This window comes from Planococcus citri, chromosome 1, assembly GCF_950023065.1.
Source record: "Planococcus citri chromosome 1, ihPlaCitr1.1, whole genome shotgun sequence".
Lineage (NCBI taxonomy): Eukaryota > Metazoa > Arthropoda > Insecta > Hemiptera > Pseudococcidae > Planococcus > Planococcus citri.
This window is the reverse complement of record NC_088677.1, coordinates 17,428,891-17,451,165: the sequence shown is the minus strand read 5'-3', so window position 1 is coordinate 17,451,165 and position 22,275 is coordinate 17,428,891. Positions and strand designations below refer to the sequence as shown.

The window sequence follows — 22,275 nt, the reverse complement described above, 5'->3', positions numbered from 1 at the left end:
AATCACACATTTTGCCTCAAACGTTTATAAATTTTCAAATTGTACCCCGACTAAGGTATTAATTTAAAAATCCATCTCAAGTTTGGGCTAATGTCTAGAATTTTTTTTTTCACAAAACAAACTAAAAGTTTGAAAAATTCTACTCGAGTTTACAACCCAAAAAACGCTATAAAATACTCAAAGTAGAAATCTTTTTGGAACTTTCTTCGTAAATTAAAAATGATAAAATTGAAAACTTCAGCGCAGATCGGAAACCAAATGTCAAAATCTTGAATACCCATCAAAACATTCATAAAAATTGGAAAACTAATAATCAACTGAAAAATGATTAGATTCAGGCTAAGCGGAAAAAATTGAATTTTTTTTTAGTAATCAACAAATTTGTCCCATACAACCAGCAAAAAATTAAACCATCACACATTTTGAATTTTTTTTTAAAAAAATATTTCAGTATTACCGATGATTTAAGATTCAGATTATTTCGAAATTTGGAAAATGAGATCAAAAATTGAAAATTCACACTTTTTTCAAAACCTCAACGAAATAATCTCAGCTACCAAAAAACCAAAACTCGAAAGTGAATTAAGTATAGAATAAAAAGTTCGAAAAAACTTTAGAAGAATAATAATAAAAATTCCTAATTTTTCGCCTACCTAATTCTACACATTTCGAGAAAATGATTTTTTTTTTACCTTAAAAGAAAAATAGAAAAATATAAAAAAAAAAAAATACTTAAGATAAAAATGAATCAACAAAAACGTTGAAAAACTAAAAAATAAAAAAGCTTTGGCAATTAAATGACTAGAAAAAATAATAAAAAGCTGAAAATTATATTTTCAGAAAAAAGTAAAATATTTTTGGTAACTAAATAATAATCAAAAAACAATCAAAAATTAAAACTGAGTGTTTCGATGAAAAATAAAAAATCTTTGGTTTCGTAAAAATTAAAACTAATAAAAATTGAAAAAATTTATCAAAATAAATCACAACCCAATAAAAACCAAAACAATAAAATGATTTAACAAATCGTAAAATATTTCATCTTTGGCTAATTTTTCGAAACAAAATGTAAATGAATACCCTTTACTGCCCAATAATCCAAAAAATCACTAACCTTGACCGATTTTGAATCGTTTTAAAAGTTCCAAATACTCCTAAAAGGAATAATCAAGACCCAGTAAGCGGTATTTGAATCGAATAAACTATAAGTTTTACACAACTTTTAGTTGAAAAATGAATTCATTTTTGAAAAAGATGAAAAAATAATTATTTTTTCAATAAATAACTAATCATAAAAATTTGTTGAAAATTTTATTTTTTCAGACGGAAATGAAGATCTTATTGTGCGACGAGTGTACGGAACCGTTGGCCGAGCCAGGGGAGCACGCTCCAAAGGACGAGAATGGGGTGAAGAAAGAGGATCCACCGTATGTAACGGTTTGTAAACATGCGTATCATTGGGGATGTATCCACTATCTTTTCAAAACGACTACAACCCCCTCTCGCATCATTTGCCGACATCCTATGTGCAATCGAAGTCTGACTAACTTTGACTTTGTTCAGTTAGAATGTCCAACAAGGACACAAGTGGTAAACCAACCCCCAAACAACGAGCACATCAGGCAGATGAGATCGACGATAGGTCAGCTCCAAAAAGAAATGGAAGTTCTAAAAGAACTAATCAAAAACTTACAATCGAAAAATGAGAAACAGGCAGCCGAACTGAAAGAAAAAATCGATGCGAACGCCGTGCTTTCGAGCTCATTGACCGATTTAGAGCGCCGATTCAATCTTCTAATGGAGCAAAAATTGAATCAGTACATTCAAGCTGGACCATCGACCCCCTCCTCTTCGATTACATCAGGATCGTACTCGAAAATTCCAGCTTTAATGGAATTAGGTACTTCGTACGTGGGACCACCAGAGTACGATCTCACCGGCGAACCCCAGCGTCAGATCCGATTCGACGCCCCGGGTGTCGAACCAATGGACACAATGAATCCTAACATTCCAATACCTCAAAAAATTGAGTATTCGACTCCCCTAAATCAGTTGTACCCGACGCAAGAATATTATAGAGATCGCAGTTCATCCCTACCTTCAGCGAACCGAGGAAGACGAGGAATCAACGAGCGAAGAGTATTCAGGATGCCGCGAGGTACTACGAAGCGAGGCCCGCCACCGAGAGCGCTATCTCCGCGCGAAAATGAGCCCGAAGTACCCGAGGAAAAGAAAAACCCATCAGCCGAACAGCCCCGGTACCACAAAAAATACCTGTCGCGTTTTGGCAGATCGTCCAACGAACTCGAGCCCTATTATCCAATGAACGCGTACCCGTTTTATTTCACCGCCGCGGGTAGACAGGACAAAGCTAAAAATATTCACATGGTACTTTTTATGAATCAAGCGATGATGATCGGGGACGGACATATTCATGCGATGGTACATTGCATGGTTGATGAAGAAAAATATGGCCAATATCTCGATAATACCATCTATCGGCGAGACCTCTTAGCGTCTGATCTCTTTCGATTACTCGATTCAATGATAATATTACCGAAAAAATTATTTATCTCGATCGGTAATTTTGATGTGGTCTGCAATACATCTTACGATGACTTCACCGATGAAATGACGAAGATCGCGAATCTCCTTAAAGAGAAAAAAGTAACGGAGCTGATTTTAGCACCATTAGTGCACACGCCCCAACTTAACAACATCGCTTTTGACCACATCAAATTGGCACTGGAAACAGACTGGGGATTGTTAGCAGGTGCGAAGACGACGCGAGTAGACGAATTTTTCGAACAACTGGATAAAATCCCACCGCCCAGAGATGAATTTGGTCCATACCACAACATCAAACGCTACGAAGAAATTTTGGACAAATTGGCCGAAAAATTCATCCCCCTTCCAATTTCTCTGCAAGAAAAAATCAAGAAAGGGAAAGTACTTCAGCCACCGAGTAAAGATCGACGACGCATTGAAATGCTCCGAAAGGGCCTAATTTCAAAAGACACCGAATCGAAGCCGACCATGTCAGTCCCACCAACCATCAAACAGGAAGAAATGGAAACTGACGATAAACCCTACACTCCGGATCAGTTGGCCGAATTAAAACGGATCGAAATAAGAAAGAAATTAATCGAACAGAAAACAGCTGAAAATGCCCAACTAGGCAAATCCGATGAGCACCCTGTAGGAGCTTCGACCAGCTCAGAATTGGCACCCGAAGATGCGCAAAATACGACACCGCAAATGCCAATTTTGACCCCTCATACCGACTTAAATCCGGCCACGCTGAACATGTCATCGACCTCCGCTCAGGCTATTAACCTGCCAGAAGTGACGCTTACCGCTATTAACGGTCAACAGGTGATACCACCCCTCACCTTTGGGATGAACTGGCAAACATTATTTGACCAGCATGCGCAGAGTTGGACCCAAGAAATGGAGCACCAAACCAGCGCGACGACAAACGAGTCTGAACAGGCTCCAAAAACACCGAACGTGTCGCTCACTGAAGAGCCCATCGTCATCTCTAGTGACGAAGAGAAAAAAGAGGGCTAATGGCTCATATTTCAACGCTCTATCGACTCAAGGTAAATTGCACAGAGTTTTTTGAATTTTTCATATCGCGTAAAAAATACCCAAATATTTGAACTACTTTTTCAAAAAACTCGAATTTTGAAAGAAATACCATCCAAAAATTACCTAGGTACAGATACGATTAAAAAACAAAAAAAAAATTTCGAACTAATGTACCAAAATTATAAAAAAAAAAAAAGAAAAAAACCCCAAAACATGTCGATATGAGCAAAAATGACCCTCTCAAAAAATGTAAAAATCAATCACGTTATTTTTCCTTCAATTTTGTTATTTTTTAATTTCAAATCAGCTTCGAAAGCTTTTATTCATCTATTTATTTTTTTTTTCTGAGCTAAATTTCTCTGAAATAGAAAGGAAAAAGTCAAAACTTATAATTTTTCGTTTTTTAGATTTTCTGAAGTTTTGAATAATTTTAGTTATTATATAAAAAGTGATTGATTACAAAAAATTACCCCCTAAAATTTTTTTTTTAGAAAAATCAGACTGATTTTTTAATGGAAAATGGTTTGAATTAATTAAATAAAAACTCGAAATATTCGCGAATTTTCTACCTCTTGACTCAGTTTAAAAAGCACAATTTTGGCTTTAAAAGTGCTTAGGTAGTCTTCAAAAAAAAAAAAAAATCGTCGTAAAAAAGACCACCCAGCTGGAAGATAACATCCACCTTCCCACAACCGGTACCGTTACGCTCACGACCTTCACCAGTAACCTAGTAACCGCCAAAACCACCTAAAAAACTGTGTCAACCTAAATTCCATTTTCCATTCATCGATCCGACCATTAAAACGACCCGTAGAGCAGAAAAAATGAACATCCAAAAATGCAAATAAAGTTAAGATGTAATTTATTGAATATTTATTGATAATTTTTTTTTTTTCATTACAAAAAACTCTACGCATTAATTTATCTATACATTTGTATAATTAGGTTATAAAATAGCACAAAATATTTTTTTTATTTTTTTTTTTTTTTTACAAACATACAAAATTTGTACTCTAAAACTACGATACAATAATACATGTATGTAAAATTTTTTTTTACAAACTTAAAATAAATTCAATTTATTTTTTGAATGTTTACAATTATTTTTTTTTTATTTTTTACAAACTTATATTAACGTAAAATACGTTTACAGAATCAAAAAATTCAAATTCAAAAAATTTTTTTTTTCTCCAAAAATTTACAAAAATTTTAATTTTATTTTTTTTTAAAATTCTTTTTTTTAATTTTTTTTAATTTTTTAACAAAGATATCACATTCAGGGCACAGAAGGCCATGTTGACTCAGACCGTAGACGGATAACATTCCTTTCAAAAATCTAGCTATCTTTGTCTTCCTGTGGAACAAAAATGGCATAAGTTTACTCAAATTTTATTTTTAATTTCTATCTAAAATTATTTTCTAAAAGAAAATACAACCTGGAAAAGAAGTCCATGAGCCAAGAAAAAGGATCTGTGCATTATTAGTTAAGGAAATCTTCTTTGCCTTCTTACTGGAACAAAAAGAATTAGGCCAGAACTTTCTAATTTTAAAATTAAAATTAAAATTATCATTTTAATTATCATTTTTCCTACTTATTTTTTTTTATAACTAATTTAAACTACATAATCGTAAAAATGCTATAAAAATAAGCCAAATTTTTAGATTTACTCACCTTATTGTAAATACGAAAAATATCCCAACAGACTGGTTCAACTTTGGCTCAATCCTATTTTAAGTTTCACCCATCTTTCTCTGAACTGGTCCTAAACAAAAACAACATTTTTTATTTTTAATTTATTTCATAACTTTAAAATTTTTTTAGAAATAAAAAATGTACAGATATTTTAAATCGATCATGTGTTTAAATTAGACTGATTAATCCTAAGAAACAAAAATGCTCTTAAATTTTACATTATTTAATAAAAATGTAAATATGTTTTTGTACTTATCTTTAGTTTTTGATAAACAAAGTAATTCTCTTGCCATCGTCGTTGACCAAAATACACCTGTAAAGAAGAAGAAAAAACTTGAAATTAATTATGAGAAATAAGACTGACTAGAAATTAATTTATTCTTAATTAACTATAAAACAACGTTAAACAAATAAAAAAGAAGAAAAACAACGTTGCTTAGAATTAAGTTTGTTTAGGTACATTCCTATTTATTTTTATAATTTTTCTTAAAAATTTATTTTCCTTTTAAACTTTTTTAAATTTTTTCAAAATTTTTTTTTTTAATTTGTTTTATGTTTCATCGAATAGTGGTGGTAAGTAGTTTCGCTTTCAACCGAACTCCGTGTACAACAGAAAGGTAGCGCAATTTTTTTCCAAAAACTTAGCACTCTATCATAAAAATAAAATTCCAAAATTTGAATTTTTTTTTTGAAAAAATGAACATTTTTTCTGATAGAAAAACAATTCATTTTTCCTCAAACTTTTTTTTCATTTTTCAAACTTCCCTAAAAAACAATTCTTTTTTGGATTTTGAAGAAATGACAATTTTTCTAATAGAAAAATAACTCACTTTCTTCAAAGTTTTTTCAAATTTTTTTAATTTTCTTTTTTTTTCTTTTTTTCTTATCAATGATCAGTTTTGAACATTTCAAATGCTCAAATATTACATCAAACTTTGATAAAATTTTTTCCTTTAGAATTTTTTGAACTTTTTCTTTTTTCAAATTTTTTTTTAATTATAAAAACTCTACTCAAATTATTCAATGAATGACTTTCCAATAGAAAATCATCCATTTTTCAAAATTTTTAGTAAAAACAATAGCTATACTCAAGCCAACCTTACCAGCAATTTTTTCTTCAAAAATTCTTGGTCAGACTATCCAAAGACAACAAAGCCAAACAACCACGAACTTCTTGAGCTTTTTTTCATCTTCTCCTGAAATCATAAAATTGAGGAAGGGTACCTTTTAGATTAACCCTCCCCCTCAAAAATTAAATCGTACTTAAATACTTACCATTTCGGCCATGACCCTGCTGCGGAGTGACCAGATCAAAGGTAGCTTCTGGATTGATTTATTGATATCTTGACTTCGGTCAAATATTGATGGTCAATTGTAGTTACTCCTTATCAATAAGAGTCAACTCACCAGCACACTCAAAATCCACCTCACTTTTGGAATTATAATAAAAACCAAAGAGTTTCAAAATTTATTTTGGGATTACTATTCCCCGCATCACTCAAGCAAAGTACGGGGGGCAATAGGGTCACATCCAGTGAAGCACTATGTCACCTTTTTTCAAAATTTCCGTGCTTTCCTCTACATTTCCTCAGGGGATACTTTAGAAGTAAACCCACGTTAGGGGCAAATGTAAGGGGACAATATGCCTTCACTGGCTAGACAGGGATATTCATCGTATCTCTCTCAGTGGGATTATAAATCTTTCATCTAAAGGAAGTACTGGAGAATCCAATCAATAGTTCGATTCTACAGTACTTTACGTAGATGAAAGCATATACTCGATGCACTTAGGTAAGGTGTTAAGTACGTGGGAACCACCCAAGAGGTGTTTTCACATCGTTCCATTAAGGGCAGATGTGAAAAGCTCACAAGTTCGTAAAGCTTAATTCCTTCTCGACTCGAGGCTAGAAGCCAAGTTGAGATGGAATTGATCTTCACTTGTCGATTCGCGCTTCGTCTGGTAGGTCTGACCGCGGAAAAGTAATAAGGCCACTCACTCCTACGTAAGAGTTGTGCTTGAGTCCCAGGTCCTCTGCCTTAACGTTCGTGTTTAAGGGAGAGTATTCGCGTTTAAACTTAAGTCTTCTAAATTCGCTACCCAACGCGGGCAATTTGATAGTTACACGTAGGTGGGTAAAAGCGATCCTACTTACGCCACTATTCGGTGGAATATATATTGGTTATACGCGTAGAGTTTTTTATATATTTTAGACTTAAGTATCGTGTTGTAATTTATTACTTAAATTATAATACACTGTTCGTGTTTATCGTGTGTTCTTATTTCGCGTGCGGTTCGAATTAATACAAGGTAAACTCGACTAAATCTGTTTAAATTTATACATATTGGTGTTGTAAGAGCTGAGCTAGCAGCGGGTAAGTACTATTTTAAAAGGTGATATATTACATCTCTTAGGGAGTTAGATTCATCCTGACCTACTAGGGAAATATTCTTATCCTCCTATCATTGGCAACGCCTCTATATATCTATTTAACACCATTTGGCTAAATTTTACGCGTGCAAAGTCAAAAAATGTGAATTTTCAATTTCTGATGTAATTTTTTTTTGTGAAAAGTTAACAATTTGTATTGCTCTCGTTGAATTGCAAAAATTTATGAGATACTTAACTTATATTATATCATTTTGTAGGGAATTTTATCCTCTTTAATATTGTTGTAAAAGTTTGAAAATTCATCCTTTTGTTTTCTTGAAAATAATTTTTAAAGAAATAGAGGATATTTTTGAACCATGGATTCCCAATAGTGCGCATCCTAGAAAATCTGTAAACACGCTTGTGTTTTTCACTACCTGACTTTTGTTTTGATAGAATGGAGTGTTAAATACCTGTAAAAGGCTAAAGGGTGTTAGTTTTCAGTGAAGAAACATTCCTAAGAGTGAAAGAATACTTGAACAATGGGCTTTCTATGCAGAAATAAGCTCACACATAACCCCTACTCATAGTAAAACATATTTTTGCAATTTTCGTCAAGTACTCATGTTTTTTATATCTGTTCTCAGTGTTCTCGTGATAATGAAACGTATTATTGCGATTTTTGTGAAGAATTAATTTTTTTGAAGTAAATTTACACATCGCGCACTATTAGGAACCCTACTGCGCACTTTGAAGGAGCCCATGGTTCCTAATAGTGCGCATTTGACATTTTTTACTCAAGGTAGGATTTCTCAGTCAGTTATCAATGAAAAATTTTGAAACTCTGGAATTATGTAGCTGAATGATACAGCTACAACATATCAAAAAATCACGATCCTAGGTAACTTTGTGGCGGAATGACAGCGATTTTGGTACTAAGTGCGCACTATTGGGAGACTTTCCCTATGTTTTTTTTACGCGGGTTCTTGAAATCTAGTTTTTGGACATTTTTTGATTCTCGTTTTTCAACACTTCTTGGATTTTAACCACAAATTTTTAAAATCTTCTGCCAAAATCCATGTAAAAAAGGCTTAATTCTAAAACAGAAAACAGTTTTCTTTGTAGTTTACATAGTTTACATAGTCTACAATGTCTACATGTAAACTATCGTTGTCTACAGTAACGTTGTTTACACGTAGACAAAGCGTGTAAAGTAGACTATATAGTTTACTTGCCAACCCTGTTTGTAGGTACTTATAACATGTTGCATCGTTAATTCCTCGTACGGACATGGTACTTATTTGGCTCATCCCTGATCAATCCGGACAACAGGGATGATAACCCTACAAAAGCGGATCTACTAACTGTACCTGCCAATGCGACTACCCTATTGACAAGAAATACGCGTTTTAGGTTTTAGTCTCACTTTTCAGCTATTACGCCCGAGTTTTATCAAATCCGGTAGCTTTTTTCAAATCCGCTGTCACAATGTTCTACCTGAAACTGGTTTTGTTGAAGTAGACCGCGTTTTTCCACTGCATCCGCAGTGCGTTTATGCCATCTCACACTCCAGGGGGTCTTTCATAAAAGCAATTACGCACGGCGTTTACGCGATTACACCGGGTGTAAACGCACCAAAAAACGCGGTCTCAGTTTTAAGCGTTTAACCGCGTTTTTCTCGTCAGTAGGGTAGTATTGGGGTCACCAGGGATAGGCAGGCAATGTGTACAGTTTACTATGTGTATCTTCTTTGCTAAGGTTAGAACTTAGGTAGCTTACCAGGGTTGCGTTCGCCCCCTCACATAATGCAAGTTACCAAAGTTAATACATCAGGTGTAATTGTGTTAAGTGTGTAGAGGCCGGAGTAAATGTCATCTACATATTTGATCTTATTCAATGTTACGAAGTATACTATTGCCGAGTATGCTGTATTCACACTAGTGTTGTCTACCCTGCTTTTAATTATTAATCAAATCTTCTGAATGCTTACTTGCTTAGTGATGATGATGTGTTAATCAACTGAGCATTGGAGATCAAAAGAATACAACTACATCATATTCTTTTATTTTATACACTCGCTTTATAATAAGTAGGGCAACCCAAAATATGCTCTCATTCAAGGTAAAATATTTAATATATATTCGATTTTTTGAGGTGAAATATTCGACAAAAATATTCGATTACCCCTAAAATATTCGAAAATATTCAAAATCAAATTTGGTATCGTTTCACTCGCCTTTACAAGCACATTACAAAAATTGCTACATTGTTGGGTTTTGTTTCCTAAATCACATGCACTATTCGCAATTTCGCAAAATGGAACAAAATTGTTGAATGAAAATTCTATTTTGATCGTCAAAAAAAGAAAAAAAAATCGAAGCCTAATTTAAAATTCAATCTTTATCAATCATCAATATCATCATCATTAAAAAGAGCCATTTTTTTCATCTTCAACATTCTGTGAAAATGACGTTTCCTGTGTTGCGATTCTCAAAATGCAAAAATTTCCAAAATATTCAAAAATATTCGATAAATTGCGAAACATGTGGTAATTTTAGACAAAAATATTCAAATAGCAATCAAATATGTGAAAATATTCATTTTAAGGCAAAATATTTGAAAATATTTGAAATGTAGTAGGTCTTAAATGAAAGGCAATTTTCTGAAACATAAAATGATTTTGTCACTTATCTTTTTTAAAAGGCTTACAAAGATCACTGGAGATTTCAAGTGATTCCAATTCAAAGTTGGATTGTTACCCTGCATCACCAGTTTTCACAACTACTAAGGGATTTAAGGACTTTTAGAGGGTAAACTCTAGCAATTTGCGTAAAAAATCATTTTGACTAGGATAAAATTCTGAACATTTTGGTATTTTTAAACACCTACTCGTATTAAGTATGCTCACTCAAAATATTGAGAAATTCTTTCAATTCAAAGTGTACTTACATAACAATGCGTGAATGAGAATACTTCATGAAATCGTGGTTCTTGCACGAAAACAACACATTTCCACACCATCAGATGAGAAATTTCAATTATCAACATTTGAAATGAAACCTCAGAAGTTTGAAAAAAAAATGGTGGGATGTCAACTTTTTTCTTGAAGGGGGAGTCCTAAGGAACATTTCTAGCCCTTGTCCTCAAAAAAAAGTGGCCCCACTTATGGCGGCCATGCTATTAGAACGTCAATAGGTAGTTTCCTATTCTTGGGCAATGTGGCTTTGAATGTGTTTCTACATAAAGTTTTGTAATAAATGATTTCTCATCGTTTCTTTCAATTGGTTTATTTTACTGAACGTATTGTTTTTCCATCGAGTATGTGTTGTGTTCAGTACCTATGTTGTAATTTTTCTCTTTGTTAGAATGTTGTAACTCAAGTTTTTTTTTGCTCTTGTGTAATTTCTGACATTTATTGAAAAATGTTGAACTACAGAAAAAGTTGAGTAGGTAGGCTAGCTACTTCATTCTACAAGTGGAATTGAGAACTCGACACTCCTCGATCGCGAAAATCATATACTAGATTCCGATTTCCTGAAAAACAGTGAAAGTAGCCTAATAATGCGTTGTTACAGTTTTGTTTCAATTTTCGCGTTCATTTTGGCATTTTATGTTTCAACAGGTAAGAATTTTTCTTATACCTACTTACATACATTTGAGGAGCGATATTCCAAAACGCCCCATGTGCATTTTTAAAAATTTCGTTTTTCTCGTAATTTCGTTTTGGAACACCTTTTTTTTTTAAAAAAGCAATTCGAAAAAAATGGACTAAGGGCATTTTAGAATATCGCTCCTCATTTGACGTAATGTACGCATATTACGAGTGAACAAATAGCTACGCCTAGGTAAATATGTTGAATCAGTTTGTTCACATAAAAATCATATTGTTCTAATAAATAATTTTGCAATATAGGAAACGCTATACAATGTTACGAGTGTCAATATAATGGGGATGAGCATCTTTCTCACGTCCAACGAGATCCTAACTGTGTAAATGTGAATTTAAAAACCCGTAAAGAAACGTTTTCCAGACCTTGGTATGATCGCACTGGCAATGAGGGATGTGTATACCTAAAAAGAAAGACCGCAGGTAAGCAATAAAATGAAAAGTCAATTTTTCTCATTCCGTTTGCTTTAGTGACATCCACAACTCCACATTTACAAAACTTGAAAAATGAGTGGAGTTTCATATTCCATGAAGTGTTTTAAATTAAAACAATTCTGATCACTTCATGTTACTTTTGAACATATTTACAAAAAATTAGCTAGGTACCTTAACGCCTATTCTGTAAAACAAATCATCCACTTTTTCAAGCGGTGATTTCCACTTGCGCTTTTATCTCTATTATTTTCAATTTTTTTTTTAACTGATGCGCTTTTCCGTGTCTTTTGTTTTGAGGGTCTGGGATCACGATAAGCTCATTTCCGCAAATTCAAGTTTCCTTATTTTAATAAGATTTATATATGTTGTGTACCAAGTCCGAAATTGTACAATTTGCGGTTGGTACCAGCCAATTTTGTACCATCTCCGAAGTGTCCGGATCAAGCGTAAATATTACTTTTTCATCGGACTCCGTTTGTACCATGCCCGGAGGGTCCGGACAAAGTGTTTGACTTGGTACAATTTGTGTTGTGCAAAGTCCGATATAAAGTTTTATAATGAATGAATTCAATTTTTACCTACATCCCTTTATTCAATAAATATTGAACCAAATAAAAGGAAATTTAAAGATGACTCTAAAATACACCAGCAGAAAAATTTTCAGGTGCTGAAATTCATTTGTTGATTTTTGAGGAATTTTTAAACATTCAAATATTGCTATGCTCACTTCTCAAGAAAAAAAAATAAAAAGATCAAATTGAGGTACTTATGTACAGGGTGGCCAGAAATATCGGGTACCCCTAAAAAAGTTTTCTAACTAAATACTTCGGTTGGTCACAGTGAATGATGATAATGATAACACATGATTGGTTGTTGGACTGGAGAGATAACATTCCATCAATCATATGCATCTATTTCACGTTGCCAACCTATATTTTTGATGAAAAACTTTCTAGGGGTACCCGATATTTCTGGCCACCCTGTACTACCTAAAATGCTAAAATTTGGCTTTAGTCCAGGAAAAATAGCATTCCATTGGGAAAAATGGGGGAGAAAGCTGAATTTTGGTATACTGGTCCATTTTTTTGTGCTGAACACGAATCCGATGAGTCCCCGGTCGTCCCTGGTGTGCGTTCTCCCCTATTGTGGATCTAAGCCCCCCAAAACCAGTTTTTTGCAATTCTCTCCCCCGCATTGCATTTTAGCGAGAAATAGGTGGTCGGATAAGAATCGACGTCAAATTTCCGATCTAGTGATATATCAACTTTCTTTCTACCCCCAAGGGGGGGCGGAACCACAACCATTCAAAAAAGGGGGTTCCCCAAAAAATACATAAGGCCTATAGGCGCCTAAGAGGGGTGAAATGGTCCCCAAAAGCGTTTAACATGAAAGGTGGGTACCATAGAGAAACCTCTGCGCAAAAAATTTCAGATCCACACCCCCTACCCTTTTTGCGGAGCCCCCCTTTTTGGAATTTCAGTAGCACTTTTCTCAGCCCCATTTCAACCGATTTTGAAAATGTTTCTGGAAGTTATGTATATCCTTGATAGGTATTCACACAAAAATTTTCAACCCCCTCCCCTCAAATTTACCCCTCAAAATGGCGTTTTTTTCATTTTTTTATGCCTATTAACAATCAAGATTGCGAGGTACAATTTTGTAAACACGTTTTTTAGATGTATTTTTGGCCCCCAAACATCATATACTATATTAGAAATTTTTGCTTTGGTGCGCCGTGGTGAAAACTTGGAATAATGTATCGTAGGGGGGTGAGGGGTGAAATGGGAATTTTGAAAAAAATAACTATCAATGAGTATAGGGTATCGTTTTCATATGATTCGATACCGCTGAGCACGAATATGACCTCAGATTTTCTGCTACACTCACCTACCCCTCTCCAGAGCCCCTCAGCCCCCCTCAATTTTCACAATTTTCGAAATAAAGTTATTTTCGTGATGTTGGTTTCATTGCTATGGGAAAACCCTTGCAGAAATTCCTTGTCAGTTTTTGTTAGTAAAAAAACTGACAGTTTTTTCGTCACCTTCTAAGGATGTAAAAAACTGTTAGTAAAATCACTAACAATAACTGTTGGTGATTTGACTAAAAATTACCTACATTGTGAAATGTGAATGTAAAAAATTGAAATATGTGGCTTGATGATTGAATTTAGTGCTTCCCTGTAAGCTGCAGTGCTAGAATTGAAGAATTCTTTCCAAAAAAATTTTGAAAAACCTAAAAAAATTTTCCACCTGGGGTAGGGATCGAACCTGAGACCTCCTGCACACCACTGCATTATCCACCTAACTTACCTACTGGACCACTGGAGCTGATGTAAGAACTGGTGTTGAATGCTTTTATATGCACCTCTCAACACTCTGGACTTTAAAAATTTTCAAGTGATGAATGATTTCAACTTTTTCTTTTCATTTACCAACATTGTATCACAAGCTGAATTTTGGTATACTGGCTTATTTTTGAACCCTGAACACGAATCCTTAGAGAGATTTGGTCTCTATCTTACCCCAGTTGGAGTGTTGGATTTTCTTTTCTAGTTCCTTCTCAGCTTTTTTGAGAATTTTCTCCACCCCAGCTGTGGTTATTTGGCCCATCTGAAGGTAATCGCTGTATGGCAGTAGACCTTCAGATGGGCCAAATAACCCCAGCTTGTCAACGAATTGACATTTTTCGTGCTATAAATTTTTATTTCAAGAGTGAAATTAATGCATTTTTCGTCAATTTGTCGACAAATTGGGGGGAGGGGTATTTTTTTCACATTATCGTCTACACATTGGTAAAATATTTCAAAAATGCAAAAATTTTCATTTTTTAGGTTTCGGATGGTACTTTTGCAGCAATTGTAAAACTTGTAATTTTTTTTTCTCGAAAATGAAAAAAGATGCCAGTCCAATTTTTTGATATGTTATTCTACATAAAAAGGACTAAAACTGAGAATTTTTTCAGAATTTTTACTGGTGGACATCGTGGTTATATTTAAATTATAAGTTTTAAAATCGATTTTTTTAGGTTTTTGAAAGTGGCAACTCTGATTTTGACATCACTCGTCGATTACTCTCTCAAAGTACTACAATTTGAAAAAAAGTTCAAAATTCTATACCACGTACAACCGGAGCAATTTGCAACTGAAATTTTCCATTTTCGGTCATTTTGGAGAACTTTGAAGCGCCACAGCTCCGTCAAAAAAAATCGAAAAAATGTCCGGTTTGCGTCATTCGTCATCGTTTGATGACCTGTACAAATGATCTGATTTTGAAAAAAATCGAAGACCCCTCGTGCAAAAATCCGCCGATTTGGCATGGAATGAACCAAGGCTTTTGTCCGCCTTTTTTTTTTAATTTAATTTTTTTTAATTAGAAAATATTAATGTTAATTTTTCTACACATAACAAATTTGAATCGTATATTTTTATCAATCAAATTAGAAAAATTGTTTTATTTTTTTTTGACACTGAATTCATCATTTATGCAGTCATTATTTTACTGAATTTCATTATCAAAATAAAATATATTCATAATTAAATGATTTTGTAATGCTTTAAATGGCGGGGTCACACTCTCTTTATATCAGTAAATTTTATATTTAAATTTTTAAAGAAAGGTATATTAGTTAAATGTTCTATGTTAATTTTTAAGCTCATGAATATCCTTCAAGTGGGTGGGCGGGGGGGTAAGAATTCTTTTAAACGATTTTTTTGGGGATATTGTATTGTGAAATGATTCAAATGTAGGGTGAAGAGGAAGAGGCGAGTTTCTATATTGTTGTAAGATACCACTGTCCGGTATTTCGCGAAAAACGCCACAAAAGACTCGCCAACCAAACCTGTTCCAGTGCAGGATGACGTATTAAACATCCCTAAACGTTCGATAACATTGCTTCCATGGATTCGGCTGCATAAATTCTCAACTTTCAACTCGCTCTAGAAGCTTTCCTAATTAACTTTTTAAAGTTTTAGATTTTTCCTGATATCCTGTTATCCACACCTTTCCATTCCACACCCCAAGTTTGAGCTTTCCAGCTATTGTAGTTTCTCTAATAATTTCTATACCCCAGTAAGTAAGTAAGTACTTAAGTAAGTAAGTAAGTAAGTAAGTAAGTAAGTAAGTAAGTAAGTAAGTAAGTAAGTAAGTTAGTAACATTCGGCGATATATATATTGATAATATGTACCATTTTTTTTTCATAAAAAGTGATAGTGTAATTCATTTTTGAAGATGAAGTTGAAAAATTTAAGTGGTTACAGGCCACGATGATGGAGTTTTCAGGGTTTGGGGTGACTTGGCCCATAGTGGAGGGGGGTTGGGGGGGTCGTTAACCTATATGCACGTGATGCCTGAGTTGGTATCTACACAATACCACTGAAAAAAATTTCAATTGTCAATAGTATTCAAATAAACCACCTGTTACATGTTTTTAAACTTTTTTTTTGAGAATTACCCATATCAGGCAACACTATATGACTAAAATGCATCTTCAAAAAAATGGCCGTACTATAATTTTCAACTCTGACCCTTCTTTCTCCAGGGTTTAAATATACCTCGCGAGAAAACCCTATTTCCCAAGTTTGACTTTTTTTGATCAATAAGAACAGGTTCTAGGTGATAAAATGCGGTGCTGAAACTTATTAAGTGTAATATAAATGCTTGGCCTACCGCAATAGCCCAAATTCTTACAAAAATTTGGCTAAAAATCGAAAAATTGGCACTTTGGTGGGATTTATAGACGTTTCTAAAAAGTTACAGCCATGACTTCTCGTTATGTTAATGATACCTACTTAATAAAACTAATTTGTTCATTCATTCTTCATTTCAGTTTGTATCTTTCAATTTTTTCAATTTTGGGAACACATTAATTGTAAGTAATTTTAAAAGACCAAAAAGCGCAAGTGGGTAAGAATTAGGCTTCTATGTAGGTATCTACTAAAAAACGCATCTGACCAAAAAAAATCGATACAATAGAGAGGTACATCTGGTTCTGGTACATATAAAGCGTTTTCAAGTCTCCCAGAAAATTGAAACTTTTTACGAAGCAAAACCACAACAACGCGACTGTTTTTGCTGCAGAGATGTGGGGTTTACAAAAAAAATTGCGCAGGTGCTACTAAATTGCCTTCTAATGTATGTACATTTTGGCCTTTGGTGATTCCATTCTTGATAGAAACTTTTTTGCTCATTATTTTAGCATTTACCTAATAAACAGGAAAATGAATCATTAAAACATAGGCTAAAAGAGGTAAAATAATCAACAACAAAAAACAAAGTTTTCTAAGCTAATGTAAATGTTTGCCTTTTCAGGTGGTTCATTAAGTGTACAACGATATGGGATGTCAATACACCCCGGTACAAAGGACGCTATTTGTACAGCCATTATACGTCAGGGAGGAAGTTGCGAGATTTGTTTCGCAAAACTCTGCAATTCTCAGTCAGCTGGCCCGGAAGACTCCTCACCTTGAACCACATGGTCACCTACAACCATGGCATCACCTATAACCACATTGTCACCTCCAAACATGTCATTAGTACAGAATACAGATGGAACCGATTCTAATCTTACTTATACTCTAACTGGAGTATTGAAAATTAATTGTTAAGGAGAGGAAACAGTTTAATAATATTTTTAATTAATTAGGTAATTAGTTTTACAAATAAAAATTGATAAAATTATAACAACTTTGGAAGTAGGGGTAGTACCCTCAAGTTACCCCTGGGAAGCGCTTCAGCATATATAGGGTAAATGTGCCTAAGTTTGCGCGCTTCCTAAGATTGCGCAGTAACGATTTCTCAGAACCAGTGAGAGTTACAACATTTGATACCGCCTTTACTTGAAAGAAGAATCAAAATGACCATACTTCACGATTTTTGGTGATGGTAGCACCAAGTGTTGCAAATTGACAAGCGAAAAACTTTTTTTTCAAATTTTTTTATAATTTTTCCAATAAAAATGACACGCGACAATTTTTATGGAAATGGCTGTAGAAATCTAAATAAGCTATTTTTAGATTCGTCATTGTCTGGGGATTATAACAAGCACATATTTCAAGTATTTTCTGCTTTAATTAAGTTTCAATTTTTCAATTTTTTAAAAAAGCACCCCTGTGCCTAAGATTGCGATTTTCAGTTTTTGTTACTTTTCTAGACTAATAATGATACTTTTCGAAATTTTCATTAAGAATTCAATTTATTTGAATGAAATGACACCTTATACACGTATATCGAGTTTACTCCTTGTCAAAAGCTATGGAGAAATGGGTGTAATGCTGTAAATACCAGATATGAGCGCATTTCCAGTGTGATTCACTCAGAAGTTTCAAATGCACGTTCACGTGAGACATTTTGTTTGCTTTCATCATTAATTAAACAATATTGGCGAATTTCTATGTTTTTCACTGGTGCACAATCTTGGGAAGGTGAATGCGCAATCTTAGGAAGGCATATGCCTAAGTTTGCGCATTTGACTTTTTTTGGTTTTTGGTCAAAATATCAAAAACTAAATCGATTAAAAATTTCATTTCTGGGGCAAATCATAGCCAAATGTTTGAAGAACCTTCTGTACAAATTTCAATATTCTAGCTCCTTTTCATAAAAAGTAGTGACTGTTTGAAAATTAGGTGCGCAAACTTAGGCACATTTACCCTAAGCCTCTAAGAGCTAGAGCAGTTTTTCTGACTTACCCCGAATTCGGACTTCCCCCGGTGCACCTTACATTATTGTAATCGGAGTGCAACAAAAAAACATTCAAAAAAATATATTGGGTTGCCCTAATAATAAGTTGCCAGGTTTTCCTGTGGATGTTTTAAGTTACCTACTTGTAGAGTTAGAAGATAGGTAGTGTGTACCTATCTCACACGCAGATTAATTATGTACCAGTACCACATAAAATCCAAAATTGCGTAATTACCAAAAATGGTAATTTCTGGTTGATAATTTTAAGATTTTTTGAAAGTATAGAAATATAAACTAATCTATACTAACTTTGCCTGTTCTGGATATCTTTTTAAGCACTGGGTTGTGATCAATTAATAGCTTGTAAATTATAAGATGATATCTCTCGCGATCTGTTAACTAGCTCATGGAATCTTCAGGGTCGTGATAGATCGCGGACAGATTTAAGATATTTTTTGGTACTACATAAATTAATTATAAGATGTGGAGTTGGGCTCGTTTTTATAAGATGGATTTCTATAAGATGTCTTAAGTCGGCAAAAATCAGTATGAACTGATTAAAAAGGGAGTCGAAAATCAAAATTTTCGACTATTATACTTTCGATTCATTACCAATATAAGATGAAAATACTTCGGCGATTTAATGTTCAAAATAATCATTTTGAACATTTTGTCATATGTACACGTATTATACACTCGAACTAGATACGATTGGAATAAATCAAGAACACACAAATAACTTCTTAACACACGATTTAATTGGCTTGAAACGCATCGCAATACCAATTCTTGCTCGCCATTTAAGGGAGGAAATTGAAGGTTATTTGACTATTTCGTGGAAAAATAGATTTTGGAAAACTTAGGTCAATAACACGGAAAACTTATCAGAATAAGCCTAGGACTGGTTTGGACTCGAGGTACTTAGGTCAATAACACGAGGATACTTATCAGAATAAAACTTAGGTCAATAAACTTAGGAAAATAACACGAGGATGCTTAGGTCAATATGGAAATAATAAAGGAAAGGAAAATAATAAGACAAACTCCACAATAATATTACGAAGGCGATCCAAGAACGTAAAGAAAACACCAACGACCCCCTAGGGAACACTCACGTTAGGGATCCGTAATCTGATTATTACGAACCTGAATTGGGCTGGTCCATTACAAGCTGAGTTATTATAAGATGAGAGGTCGAAATGGTCGAATGTATCAACTTGATCTGGAAATGTAAATATTTCGGCATCGAAAAGGACCGGAACGGAACTGCCTGCTAAGTTGGGAGCGAGTCCCAAGCTTAACTCTGGAAACATCAGCATATAAAACAACACAGGAACCAATTTTACCGAATGCTACTAACCCATAATGAGGACGGTTCCACTCCCAGGGGTCAATAACAATTCGGGAGTCATTACTATGCTCAACCGAACTGAGAGTAGAGAACTGCAACCAATACTGAATTCTAGCGAGTTACCACACTGACTGGCTGACTAGGTGTTTCTTGGATCGCTTGTTGATGAAAAGTGAATTTTTAGGAAAAAGTAGGGATAAGTTGTGCGCATGCCAAATGTTGTGATTGGCTAAAGCGTTACCCCCAGAAATGTTAGGAGCGAATAGGAAGTCGATTAAGTGATGTAATACTTGTATACGATTGCATCATACACGGAAATCTTATGTAATATTCCCGAAGATTGCATCATCTTCTATTAGGTAGGTAAATCGACTTGATAGATAGGCAGGGAGGTCGACAGGGTCAATGTACATAAAGTGGTCATTAAAATCGCGTAATATTTTCGTCGTCTCAGTGATCCGCAAAATATTTCTTCGTGTATGGAGAGAGAGAGAGAGAGAGAATAAATAATAGTATTTTTTCTCCCAAGTATAAGTTGACAGATTTTGACATAATATTTTCTCTCAGGTAGTCGGCATAAAATTCATTTAATTCCATTGTTTTGAGGTCGATATTTTCTCCCAGTGTTGTGGGAGAAAAGTCAATATTTTTCTCCCAGTATAAGATGAAATATTATATTTTCTCCCAGTATAGGCAGTTGATTTCTAACAGCTTTCTGTCACCATAGGTGGGAGAAATTAATTAATTTTCTCCCAGTATAGGCGACTCAAAAGTGATAATTTTCTCCCATTACAATTATAAGTACTTAATTGTAATTAATTGGTATAATATGCTCAATTACTTGTTTTACACTAACATCTGTAAATATGTAAAAACCATAAGTAATTGGTTCGAGAAGGCTTTCTTTATTTATATGTAGTATAGTAACTTCTCACTGTGTTCATTGAGGTAGATAGGATTGCCTATACTAGAGCTAGCCAGGTATATTTGGTAAATGTTCCTTCCCAAATGAATATTTCTCAGAAAACCACCTTAGGAGAAAATTATCATAATCCATTCTTCTAGCAGTCCTTTCCAACCCCACTGTTACACAATTTCAAAAAAATTAAAAAAATTCACAATATGTTTTTGGTTATACATAAGTAAGTTTTTTTAATAAAAAAAATTCCTATATATTTTACAACATAGGTAGTTTTGTTTTTTCTGCACATTTCTAGGGTGTTTTACCTCGTACACACACCTACCCTACCTCTTACTTCACCACAACATATTTACCTACACCAGAATTACCCAAACCGAATTCACTATCAAAGTCGAGCATTTTCCGCCAAGTAAGTGTTAGTCAGGAAATTCACTGGGAAACACGATGGCTCATAACGTGTATATTCGCTCGTGCACATATTAGATCTGTATCTTTACGAGCTATAGGCGAGGAATTTTCCCAAATTGATGACAGTATTTTGCGGGCGTGGCTGAATCCATGAGAAAGTAAGCAACACCAATTACACATGCCATGTCACATATGGATATGGAGGTAATACGTAGATATACCTAGGTTGAAGTATAGGTAGGTATAGCGAAGTAAAAATACGAAAATTTCAATTTCGTACACTTGCAACGCACCGAATCGCATTCACACCGGTTTTGGCTATACAGCGCGACATTTACGAGGAAAAATATTTATTAGTTTTCGTGAAAATTCAAATAGGTACCGTAAGTGCATATTATTAGTACCACGAAGCCATCAAAAATTAACGATACGCGAGTTAGCCGCCAGTTTTTCCATCGCTAAGATACCTACTCGATAAAAACAAAAAAGTGATTTGCAATTTTAATCTCGTATCGCGCGTGTAAAATGTACCCGTACACTCGAGGGATGCCTAGTCTTTGACCTGTTGGCTGTTGTTTTCATTCTCTGTGCCTCAGAAATCAACAAACTCGGAGACGTTTACTTTCAGTTGATGATAAATAATTTCCCGTCTGTAATAATCTACGTATAAAAAGTTATAAAACATACTATTAGAAAGAACGAATGCGTACATGGACACTCAACTCAAACATATTAGTGCCTTATTACCTGCCTCCTAACAAGTAACAGCGTCACAAATTAAAAAAAAAAAAAAAAAAAAAAACGATCTTCGTGACACGTTTTTGGGATAAATAATTTTAAACCAATCGCAGTCTTATATCTCCTTTCCTTCCTTTCTACCCATTATCTCTAACACTGCACAATTTGTATCAATTTACATACAATTTATACATACCAATATCATAAAAATGTATACCTACTAGATTTTGTTTTTTTTTTTATTTTTAAACTACTTACGTCTCCGAAATGCAATGCTTTTGGAAATAGAGCTGTCAAAAAAAGGCAACTTTACACTTTTGATATTTTTGAAACCATTCTCAACCACTTTTGAATTTTCTTCTTTCCAAATCTGAATCAGTTTAAAATGTGATGAATCGGTTTCAAGGCACAAAATGTGCATCTCAA

The 22,275-nt window shown here is 34.1% G+C and overlaps 2 long non-coding RNA genes across 3 annotated transcripts; one reads left to right on the top strand and one right to left on the bottom strand.

Annotated features, from left to right (window-relative positions):
• Positions 1 to 4,549: 4,549 nt before the first annotated feature.
• On the bottom strand, positions 4,550 to 7,876 carry LOC135849472 (uncharacterized). Of its 2 annotated transcripts, XR_010559549.1 has the most exons (4): positions 6,388 to 7,876; positions 5,264 to 5,597; positions 5,028 to 5,101; positions 4,550 to 4,945 (listed from the first exon to the last, which is right to left on the bottom strand). It is a non-coding gene; the product is annotated as an uncharacterized LOC135849472 (long non-coding RNA). The 2 variants fall into 2 exon arrangements; XR_010559548.1 differs by lacking the exon at positions 6,388 to 7,876 and having other exon boundaries at positions 5,264 to 6,221.
• A 3,205-nt stretch (positions 7,877 to 11,081) lies between these two features.
• LOC135849463 (uncharacterized) lies at positions 11,082 to 22,072 on the top strand. The gene is made up of 3 exons (XR_010559546.1): positions 11,082 to 11,275; positions 11,567 to 11,743; positions 17,063 to 22,072. It is a non-coding gene; the product is annotated as an uncharacterized LOC135849463 (long non-coding RNA).
• Positions 22,073 to 22,275: the final 203 nt, after the last annotated feature.